This window comes from Staurois parvus, unplaced genomic scaffold, assembly GCF_062004578.1.
Source record: "Staurois parvus isolate SC_StPar_1 unplaced genomic scaffold, SC_StPar_1.0 ptg000025l, whole genome shotgun sequence".
Classification (NCBI taxonomy): domain Eukaryota; kingdom Metazoa; phylum Chordata; class Amphibia; order Anura; family Ranidae; genus Staurois; species Staurois parvus.
In genome coordinates, this window is record NW_028317821.1 from 25,648,241 (window position 1) to 25,660,602 (window position 12,362).

General features: G+C 38.7%; 1 protein-coding gene across 1 annotated transcript in view; it reads right to left on the reverse strand.

Annotated features, from left to right (window-relative positions):
- Positions 1-12,362, reverse strand: part of KITLG (KIT ligand) — an 86,842-nt gene that overhangs the window by 51,923 nt on the left and 22,557 nt on the right. The gene's annotated exons all lie outside the window — the stretch shown is intronic.

Sequence of the window (12,362 nt, forward strand, 5' to 3'; positions counted from 1 at the left end):
GCTCTTCAACACATTAATCACCAGAAAGCTAAGCATTTACACTCCTTTTTATTACAGGCTGCCTTCTGTTTAGAATGGGGGAGGGGGGGCAAGAAGAGGTTTGTATATGCTGTTTGGGGGGGGGGTGAGTTTAGTGACCCTTTTTCTTTGCCCTGCTTGGATAAACCACAGTATCACTTTTCACTGTTAAAGTGTTTTCCATTAAAATCTCATTTCAAATGTACGTTCTATTGATGTAGCCAATTTAAAGCAGATGTCACAGTGACTTCACTTCCCATAACAATGTGCCATGATCATCTACTGGGAATGATTTTCCATCCTCTAGAAAAATGTATGTTTGATATTTGCCAGTGAGTACTTTTTTATGTTTTTGCAATTAAAGGAGAAATAAATCCAAATCTCTTTTGACCCTACCAGGGGCGGACTGACCATTCGAGCACTCGGGCACTGCCTGAGGGCCCGGGGTCAGTAAGGGGCCCCATGAGATTCCCCTGGGTACCTTTCATAGGCTTTTTTTGGGGTGGTTTGAGTGTGGGCGAGGGCACAGGGGCCCCATAATCCCCTATTGCCTGGGGGCCCCATGAGTTGTCAGTCCGCCCCGTCACAGGAGTGCACTTAGTTCTGCACTCCTGCAAACCAGATTCAGCTGACAGCAGGCTAAAGTCCACTGTTAGCTGTCATCATGTCAGGATCTGCCCAGATTACTGACCGGCAGCTGACAGCCTGAGCCAGCCACTTCTGCGACTCCACAGTCCGGAGCAGGAGCGGACTGACCATACGGAATGTCAGTAGGGGGCCCCATGAAATGCCCCTGGTACCTTTTATAGGCTTTTTTGGGTGTGCTTTGAGTGTGGGCAAGGGCACAGGGGCCCCATGATCCCCTATTGTCCAGGGGCCCCATAAGTTGTCAGTCCACCCCTGGTCCGGAGTGCCAGTGAGTTCTGGGAAGGACCCAAGAAATGAGCCATCAGCAGTCTTTGAATGCTCAGTTCGCAGTGTGGAGGTGGCGGGGGACAGCTGCAGTTCAGATCGGTACTGCAGCCATCTAGGTGAATAAATAGTTTTTTTTTAAATCACACACTTCTAAATCACACACACTTTTAAATTAAATCTATCAACCCTTGAAAATGTATTTGTGTTTTTTTATCCTGCCAATGTTTAGAATCCAAAGCATGTCTTGACATTAGGAAAAGACCATTCATTACTATCCTGTCTGTATACATCTGAGACCAGTGATATAAGTAGTTCATTATAAAGGTGTCTACAGACATAAGCGGAACACAATCTGACCAGTTATGGCAAGATTGGGTATTGATCATATATTTCAATCATTTGAGGGGAAGTAGATAACTGCAGGTTTAATATAAAACACCTTTTATTTACTGATAGCTGTCATGTGTATAGGTATCTTGACTACCACCAACCTCAGTAACTAGGAATGCACTGAAATTTTGGCGGGCAAAACATATTTGCTGAAAATAGCCCTAATGGCATTTTGCCGATAGGAAAATTTTAGCCGATACAAGTGCTGATACGGGGCTGTGTGTACTGCAGGCGTGGGGGGGCAAAGAAAGGCAAGAGAGGAGCAGTGTATACAGTGAGCTAACATTAAATTTCACTACTGGTTTTTAAATGAAATTACCGGATTTTTATTTCTTCACTATAGCTCAGAGAAGGAGCTGTCATTCTCCCCGCCACTAAAGGAAATAAAGGGGTGGGGTCACCCAGTGACATTACCTAGTGCTCCTGAACCTTAGTTTCCTTTAGTGGAGGGGAGAATGACATTTCCTTCTTGGAGTTATAGTGAAGGGGAAAAAAGCCGGTAATTAGATTTAAAAACCGGCATTGTTTTTAAATGCAATTACTGGATTTTTTTTCTTCACTATAACTCAGAGGAGCTGTCATTCTCCCCACCGCTAAAAGAAATAAAAGGGTGGGGTCACTCAGTGACATTACCTAGTGAGCCCGCCCCTCAGTTTCCTTTAGTGGCGGGGAGAATGACAGCTCCTTCTTGGAGCTATAGTGAAGGGGAAAAAAAAGCCGGTAATTACATTTAAAAACCGGAAGGACATATAGGGGCAACCAGTGAGGGAGCCTGAGTGTATACACTTCTCCCTCACTATATACACTGCTCTTCTTCTGCCCCATCCTTGCACACACTGCCCCCCACCTGCTCCCCTACAAAGAAGTCCCCTATGTCCTACTATTGGTCCCCTATGTGATAGCAAAAAAATCATAAGTTAAAAAAATAAATAAAAATACACATTAAAGTTAAAAAAAAAACCCAAAAAATTTTGAACCTACCCACCCCCACATACGCAGACATTTCAGTTTCGGTTTTCGACCACATGTATTCTGAGTTTTCGGTATCAGTTTCGTAAGCAGAATTTTCATTTTGGTGCACCACTATCAGTAACCAATGTTCAAATCATAGTGCACTGATAGAATACAGTAAACATTTTACTAAAATGTGATCGAAACAATTGAGTACTGATGTTATACTTTTTTTATATGCACTAACATACAATTTTGAGGACAAGCTTTCGGGGTATGTCCCCTTCTTCAAGGTCCAAGCAGAAGGGGACATACCCTGAAAGCTTGACCTCAAAATTGTATGTTAGTGCAAATTTAAAAAAGTATCACGGACAGTACTCAATTGTTTCTGTCGCAAGTGTACTAATACGGCTACAATCGCCTCAACTAAAATGTGATCATATACAAATCTAGAGGTCTGTTTTCATTTTAAACTAATAAGTATGAGTTAAAATGTTAAAGAATACAAATATTTCCTTAACTTAATAAATTGTTGCAGCAAACACAGTCTCACACCCGTTTGGTAATAATTTTACACCATTTTTCGGTAAACCTATAGTAGTATAATAGTAAATGCCCATAGCTGAACTGGAAGGATTATCATAAGAACGTGTTGGTACTTTAAGCAAACGGAAGTATCCCTGAATACCTGTTGCACTGGAAACACACATGGTGCCTCTGTGGGAGCGAATGACCCTCTTAGATTGTGTCATCTGAGATGTTATAAAATAGAAAATATGAGAAGTTGCCCCAAGTCCCTGTTAATTTATACATAACACAACTGCAATTTAGGGCTGATTCTATAATGTCTACAGGTGAATAATGGCCATTCATACAAATATTGCTATTACTTTTGCATTAATATATAGAGGCAGTAGCAAGAAGAAACTGTAGTGGCATGTTCTTGCTTCAAAAATGACGAATTGCTACCTACACTTAAGTCATATGTGGGGTTGGTACCCGTACATTTTCTCATTACGACTGTCTGCTGATCTGGAAAAAAGCAGTCTAGTTTAATCCACAATCTTCTTGAATTAACTAGATGAAGGAGAATTGAGTGCCTGATCTTCAGCGGGAATGTAGAACGTGTTTGAATGATCACAGCCTGCAGCATGTAGTGGTATTAAACTAGTATGACCTGGAGAAAATATGTGGTCTCTAGTCGGACAGGATATTCAGTCGCATGTCCATCAGTTTAACAGGAACGTGTCTTTTCACAGCTTGAAAAAAAAACCCACATATGGCAAATTCCCCTGCAATCACTAATGTTATGTTATCCTTTGCAGTATGGTTTTAGCAATTTCATTCCACATTGTAATTACAATTTAAATAGTTAAAACATATCATGTATTGATATGGTTACATTTCAAAAGTATAAATTAAAATGATTCTGACAAATGTATAAGTCTCTTATTACAAACAGAGTGGGGTTTATTTAGTAAAGGAGCAGAGAGTGGTTACTTAGCAAGGTGAATATTCACTTAGTAAATAAGGGGAAGCTGTTCACTTCGATCATCCAATAAAGTGCAAGCAAAATACAGTTTTATATATTCTCCTAGATTGTAGGGCCCTCCTAACCAGGGGCGGACTGACAACTCATGGGGCCCCCGGGCAATAGGGGATCATGGGGCCCCTGTGTCCTTGCCCAAACTCAAAAGCCTATGAAAAAGGTACCAGGGGCATCTCATGGGGCCCCCTACTGACCCCGGGCCCTCGGGCAGTGCCCGAGTTTCCAAATGGTCAGTCCGCCCTTGTATTGTCTCCCGTTATATTGTAAATAATAATAATAATAATTAATTAATTTATTGTGAAGGGGGGGGGGGGTCTTTTGCATGTAATTTGGCATTCAAATCAAAAAGGACATCAGCCTGGTTACTAGGCTCAGTAAATGTGTAGTTTGCTCAGTAGTCATTCTCTATTCCTTCTGTATATCAATCCCCAATATAAATATCTTACAATTGTACAGGTTATTAAGAGACACGGGTTGATTTACTAAATGCAAGTGCAATTGATTCAGAGCCTATTAAATGCAGTGAAGCTTTACTTTGCAAAGATTACCCAATCCCATGCAAGGAAAATAGAACACAAAAAAATAATAATTTTTGATTGCACATGATTGAATGATAGAAGACAGCAGAGCTCCTCTTCACTTACTAAGCTCTGGAGCACCTGCACTTGCAAAGTGCTCAGTCTATTTGCCTTCAGCAAATCAACCCCTAGATCACTCAGTACACATTTTGAGAGTAAACTGATTAATTAGGTTTACAAATCATTGCTGCTTGACAAAATTTAGGATGCCTTCACATGGCCTGCAGGAGTCTGTACACCATGAATAGAAGCGTATATTACTGCAACTAGACGTACAGGTGGTTTCGCACAATCACCTGTACAACTCAATGACACACTTCATCTGTAGGATGGTAATCTCACTTTCAAGCGTTTACATGTACACAGAGAGGATAAGCACCCCTAGATGCAGACAGTTTTTATCCAAGGATGCACATCTGTCCCTGTACACATGTAAATGCTTTGATATGAGATTACCAACATAGAGACACAGCTTGTCATTGCTTTGTACAGACTTCCGTCTGCAAACACTCCTGGAGGCAGAAATGTGCACTTCGATTCCAAAATTGTAAAGTCCCTGCTTGCCACCCGTTCTTTCTTCTGCTAGAAGGTAAGGATTCTAGGAATAATAGTAACCAGTTGATACATTATTTTATATATTAACTTTAGGATATATATATATATATATATATATATATATATATATATATATATAAAAATCTGCACATTCTTTTTTTGTATAGGGAAGTCAGTTTTCAGGTCATGTATTTTAGATTGTAAGATCCAATGAGCAGGGCCCTCAGATTTCTCTTGTATCAAATTTTAATGTAACTGTACTATCTGCCCTTGCTTTGCAAATCGCTGTGGAAACTACTGGCTCTATATACAGTAAATCCTGTATAATATAAACAATAATAATCTATGGAGCTTCGGCGGCCATCTTACAATACCAGATGGTTAGTCCTCATAGATTTCTGTCTGCTGTTTTTACATTATTTACCCTTTGATGCATCATAATAAAGTAATTTTATACCTACTACACTATGGAAGTATCTATGTACCTACCGCCCGGCAGGAGATCTTTAGCCCACAGACCTATCACCCCAGGACGGATCAATACTTCATAGTGGAGATCTGCATACTTAAGACACAACAGGTCTTGGAAAGGGGACCCCTAGAGGACGAGGATCGTCTACACCAACTTCATAGGATCCATTTTGATGACCCACCATCCCTTAGAGGGAGGACCACCCATTTCCTGACCTTCTCTATATCTGATGACATCTGGATTATTTACATAGGACTCAATTAATATGCACGTCCGGTGAGTGCGCATTACCTTATCACTATTTGCACTGGTACCGGGTCCAGAGTCACCGAAGCACAAGAGTCACTTTATCTTGTTCATATTGTCTACATATCGGAATTCACTTAATTATAGATGAGATACATATATACTTTATCATTTATAGTTGCTTGGACAATATATATATATATATTTTAGCGCTGCACTTTCCTATTTATTCAAGTTACCTGTCTGCTTTTAGCTATTCCTTTTAACCAGATCCAAAAAGAATATTGTTTCTGTTTCAGGGTAAAATGTAAGTGGCATAGGTATTAGGTGGGAATAGACACTTATCAGCCATAAGAATTCTTCCAGTTAATTTAGTACAACCGGTGACATCACAGATATACAATGTTAATTCACAAGTTGCCCTACTGATGAACCTGCATTCTTTGGAGGGCCTAAGGTGTGACTAGGCACAAAGTTCCTAGGGCAGTGCCTTTGGCAGTGGATTTTCAAGCTACCATCACATTTTATCACTAGGGAAAGGGCAGGGTGGAGTGTCATATTCTATTATCAGGTCAACTTTAATCACACCACTGGAACATATTCCCTGAATCTAATTTTTCTGGACTGATGAACAATGTCCCAGCAGTATACAGAAGAAAACAAGAACGTTTAAAAGCGCCAATGAGACCTCTATGTGCCCTTACAATATACAATAACATGAAAAAACACGCACCTGCAGAATGATAGAATTGCAGCACATTTAAAGCCAAATAATCAAAGTAGTTCTAGTTTAAAAATAATATGAAAATGAGTTAAGTTTTCATATAATTTGTCTAAAACTACTACAAAATAGTAAAACACAGTGCAAAAATAAATGATGGCTTACTAAAGCAAACACAAGGCAAATTAATGTTTGCATTGACGGTATCATTTTAAGTCTAAAGGTATACCAGCACAGATTCAATGAAAACATGGAGCACGGTTTCAGTATCATAGCCATTTGATACACAGACTTTAGCACAGCTAATGACAGCTGGAAGGTTTTCGTGTTTGCCTAATTAGAGAGTTTGCATAATGTTAAAACAATTAGCCAATAAAGGCAATGAGCTGTAAGCAGAGAATAGGCCATTTTTCACCAATAAACAGTGATTTTTATAGGATCAAAGGCCTCAAGGGGCAGTTAGGTCAGAGATTTTTTGTGATTAATTATCCTCTCTTCCTCTCAGTATAGCTTATATACAGTAAATAACAAAGCCAGATTTCTGCTTGCTCCACACAAAATAATAATTACTGCTCTTTTTAGTTTGCAAGACACCACAATAAAAAGGTAAACCACCAAAGATTAACACATATCTAAACCCAAGAGCAAAATGTTATATAGTACAGCTTAGGCACCACATTTATCAGAGATACCTTTATGTGGCAGTGTGGTTTCCACGTGTATAATGGTTTGCCACTGAATTAAACTGAGGAGTTAAAACTGTGTTGACAGAATTTCTTTTTTATCTTCAGATTTTTTCATTTATTTTCACGTGGTAATACTTTCAGCAACATATTTCTTGTTCTAGGGTGTACTGTATCTAGGGACTGTTATCCCATGGTGTTCTCTTGATTTGGGTTACAGACACCATAACATAGGAGGGACATGTTCTGTAGCTCACAGAAAGAACTAGGAAGGCTGGTAACATTGAGATTTCCATTTGGTAAACAGGAATTTCCAAGCACCCTGGATGTCTGGCCAGATCGACAAGTGTCATGGAAGGCTTGTTCACAACCACTTACAATTTAATGGGCAGTCATGCAGATCTTTATTCTGATATGGCAAAACACAGAATAATATTATGTGCATTCTACAAGCACAGAGGAGTAGAAAAGACTGCTAGCTAATTTAAGAATATTATTTTTATTGTTATGTATGTGTCTCAAAGAGCTAATTTATGAAAGTGTGCTTTTTAAAAACTGTTCGTATTGCCTAAAAGCACCAGATTAGGTTCAAGGAAATTCTGGCTGAAAAAAATAAGAATTTTTGTATGCACCATATTCTTGGAATGAAACCCAATCTATGAATGGAGGAGGTGGACCTTTCATTTACCTGCCCATCCTCCATTCATAGATCATGTTTAATTCATACAAGCCATAGTACAGTTTCTAAAAATGAAGGAAGTGGGTGAAAAGGGGAGCCATAGTTGGCACTCTTGACTAGCTACACCAGAAAATTATTGTGGCGGGTTGAGGGTTATTAGAGGACAAAGTTCTGCAGCCAGCAGCACAAGGAACACATTGCACTGACATTAAGCAATGTCCCTTGTCCTGTTTTTTTTCCTGCTAAACTAAGGCTTTAAATTTTAACTAAAGCTATTGAATACTGTAGCTGAGATGGCAGCCAATATTTTGAGATTACTGTACATATCCATGTGTGCAGTCTTTGCATAAATATTTTAAATGGCTCCTCAAGTACCATTTATAGCCATGCTCTTCTCTTCATTCTTGTCACTATACAGCAAGTGTAAGAAAGTGCCTCACTGCACTTATATTGCCAAAATGTTACACAAGGGCTTTAGAAAATTATTATATTGGGCCACCTTATAGATAGCACAGAAGTAGGGGCGGACTGACCATTTGGAAACTCGGGCACTGCCCGAGGGCCCGGGGTCAGTAGGGGGCCCCATGAGATGCCCCTGGTACCTTTTTCATAGGTTTTTTTGAGTTTGGGCAAGGACACAGGGGCCCCATGATCCCCTATTGCCCGGGGGCCCCATGAGTTGTCAGTCCGCCCCTGCACAGAAGGTAAGGCAGCAAACTTATTTCTGCCCCTCCCCCCCCTTCATCTCCATCTCCAAAGACAAAGCTGACACAATCTTATTAAAAAGAAACCACACAACTAAAATGGGGCCCTCTCAAATATAGATACAAGTGACCATTCAGTACAGTCCTATATCATGATTTATATAAGATAATAAGATATAGCCTGGAGCCATATAAGGAGGAAAAGCCATAGGAAAACAACTTGTTATCAAATGCATATTAATGTCGCAAGATTGTCTCTTAGTAAATAGTGTGAAGCTGTGGTCATTGCAATAATCCAATTATGTACGAGCAAAACATTTTATTTATTTATATTATTTTCCTACATGTTTTTGAGTATTCACGGTCAACACAGCTTCACCTTATGAACTATGCTAGGCAAACATTCACCTTGCTCTACCCCTTTACTAAATCAACCCTATAGTGATTTCTTTTTTTATTTGTCTCACACCAGGCCATCTTTTTCATTAAAACCCCCATTTGGGTTACATTCCTCTTATAGCTCCCTCTTAGATTGTAAGCTCTAATGAGCAGGGCCCTCTGATACCTCTTGTACCAAATTGTATTGTACCTGTAACATCTGCCTTCATTTTGTAAAGCGATGCGCAAACTGTTAGTGCTATATAAATCCTGTATAATAATAATATCACAGAGGTTTATAAAAGAACTACGTATGAGTGACATAGAATCCTTCACTAAAGTTTCCTTGTGTAGATCCTTTAGGGCCCTTTTACATTTAGGCACTATTCATTTGAATGTATTTTAAGAAACAGTGTAAGAAGCCATGATAGGATTACATTTCCAAAACATTGGAACAGGTAAGGCTGTCCTGATGACCTGATTTATAAATGGGCTGTGCTTAAAATGGAACTAAAGTCCAAAATACATACCTCCTCTGCAATGGTCTGACACCTGTGAGGTCCATCACTGGTACCGGCATCTTCTCAGCTTCTTCCAGGTGCCTGTCTTTGGCCATCTTGATTGGCTGGTGCAGGATGACGTCATTCCTGCACAGGTGCAGGACTGCAGTCTACTGGGCACATAGGCACTGTGCCGAAATGTAAATAGAGCTGTGCATATGCCACAGTGTAGCCACAATGCTTCCATTATGCCCCATACACACAATGAAAATATCAGAGGAAACTAAAACCCTTTTGGAAGAGGGATTGTATGATAATCTGATCGTTGGTACATCGCTTTCAACAACCAATATCGACAGTTCATGTGACAATATCCGAAGGGACAAGCACATTTTTGTCGTACAGTAACAAAGCAAACGATTTCCGTTTAATCAGTACAGTATTCGTCTGTAAAACATCAAGGGACCAAGACCATGCGTGCTCGGAAATGAAAGAATACACTACAATACATTACATCACTTCCGAACTTGTATTCTGTTGTATGAGAATTTTTGTAACTTAAGTAACCTCTTCGTTTCTGATATGAGACTAGCATGCAAAAAAAAATGGATGACCATTGTTTCGATATTCTCATCATATGTACCAGGTATTAATATAAATTAATTACCTTTTGGAGACTTGGTAACAAAAGTTTTTTACCACATTTAGTGTAATTTCTTTTCCCCTGTGTACTGAACTTGTAAATGTGTGAATGAGTGTGGTTGTGTGCAGAGACAATGTTGTCTTGTTTTAAACATGGTAGTGGTGTTGACATTTGCTATAAATGATATAATTAATTTTTTTTTTAATAATGTATTATTTTACATTTATAATTAGATCTGTGTGAGTCTTATACAGCAAAATTGTAAATGACTCTTTTCTCTACTTGTTTTGGTTTAATAGTATCTGGAGAGAAAGGCAGACATTGACCTCTATTGCTTACAAAATATAAGACCCTATTGATTTGACACAATATGCATTATATGCTATAAATTCAGAGCATTCCAATGACTGCATAGTGGTACAGCCATTGTAAGTGGAATTGTATCATTGTGATGCATTCATGAAAGGCAAACTACACTGCCTGAAACATCTCAGAAGCTTGTCGCTCAGTCTGCAAAAGGTTTAATTTTCCATGATGGTAGACAATAACAGATATGGATATACAATGTGGATACATATATGGAACAGACTACAGAGTAAGTGGTACTATAGAATTTATCTCCCACCCTTCAGTGCTGTTACAAAACTTGGACAATATTATCTTCCACCCCACCATTTGTTATTCAAGAAAATAGCCATAAAGGCATATGCATATAATTATTGAAAGGACTGTTTAAATTATTCTTTCCTGGCAAACAATTTGCATTGGTATGAAAAATATGAAGCACACAAAAGCCAGTAACACCTAATCCATAATGGTCTGGTATATACACCTTAGCTATAACCAGCTACAGTACAGCCAGAACCAGGGTTGTCTTGGGTGCTGTGTACACTTCCAGTGTTATCTAGTTCTTAACATGAACTACAGCACTAATCACCCCTGGGTTGTAGAAATGGGGGAATTCAATAATTGAACAAAAGACAACTGGCAGGGCTGACACCATTTGCTGGAAGTTCAGCCCAGAAAAAAGTGTTGTCCACTTCAGGGAATTAGAAACTGACTGCACTTCTGGTGGTACAACAGGTATTTTTCTGTACTTGAAGGGTCTCCAAAGGAAAGAAAAAAAAAATATGCTTGTATTTCAGAGATGTGCTAAGTATATTTTTATGTTACTTTGACTTAGCTTTAAGTATGCATTGCTAGATAAAAATATTTAAACAATGATACTAAACATAGTAGTCCGACACTTAAATAAATCAGGTATGTTTTATCTGTATATAGTAGTAACATATACAGTAGTACAGAAAGTCTGGTCATATTTTATAGTTGAACATAGCAGAAAAACATGCATGTATGTATGCCAAGTTCCACTCGGTAGTACAGAATTCAAAAGCAACTGAAAACTGTTGGCAATATAAATAATATGTGTAATAAAAAGTATATTGTGTCAAGCATCATATGCCCTACATATTTACTGGCCAAACCTGTAATCTTCGGGGTTTGCTAGCCAAGCAGATTTTGTGTTATGAACATTTCAGAGGACAAAGTTTCAGCAGTTTTTTTTCACTTCTTTTAAACTTTCGTTGTTCTTAGGTTACACAATTTATTGCATTACTTACAGGTGCAACTTAAGAGAGCGTACAACGTTTTAAATAGAGTTACTTCAATCATCACACTTATTCCCAGGATAGCTAATGATGGAGAAAGATATGAGATTTGTAACATGCAATGAGCCAAGGCAGAGCTGCCTATTTAATTGAAGTCAGCTGGAACAAGTCATTACTGCCATTAATGTCAGGGTTTCTCTAGTGGATATACATTTCCCAGTGTACATATTAAGATTACCACAAACCCACACTTCTTTCCAATTTCTAAGGTTAATTCCTTAGGGGGTTTAGCACTCAATCTACTACAATAAAAAAAAATTCTTCAATTGCATTCGCAGATTCAGATTCTCTTTTGTGGTGTGCATTACAGCTGTACAAATGGTCGGCAGCGTGCACACTAATTGCAATAGACCCGCTCTCCCCACAAATCTGACTCCAAGGCCAGAAACTTTTTATGGTGTCCACAATCATAAAACAAGATAAGAATTTAAGTATGTGTCTGAATTTATTTCAATCAGAGTTAGCACTTGAAATGGCTATTAACATTCACAAACACCAGACGTGACCAGTCACTCCACTAAAGAGGTGGAAATGTCACTTTTTTATTTTAATCATGTTACTGATTAATAGTTTTTTTCACTCCTGACTCCTGGAGACTAATGGATGGATCTGATGTCACTTTATGGCTGAGTGTAAGCTGATATATAGCAGTAAGTAGTAAAAAGGTTTCACTAGTAACAAGCCAATGAGATGAATAATTACATTCAGTACTG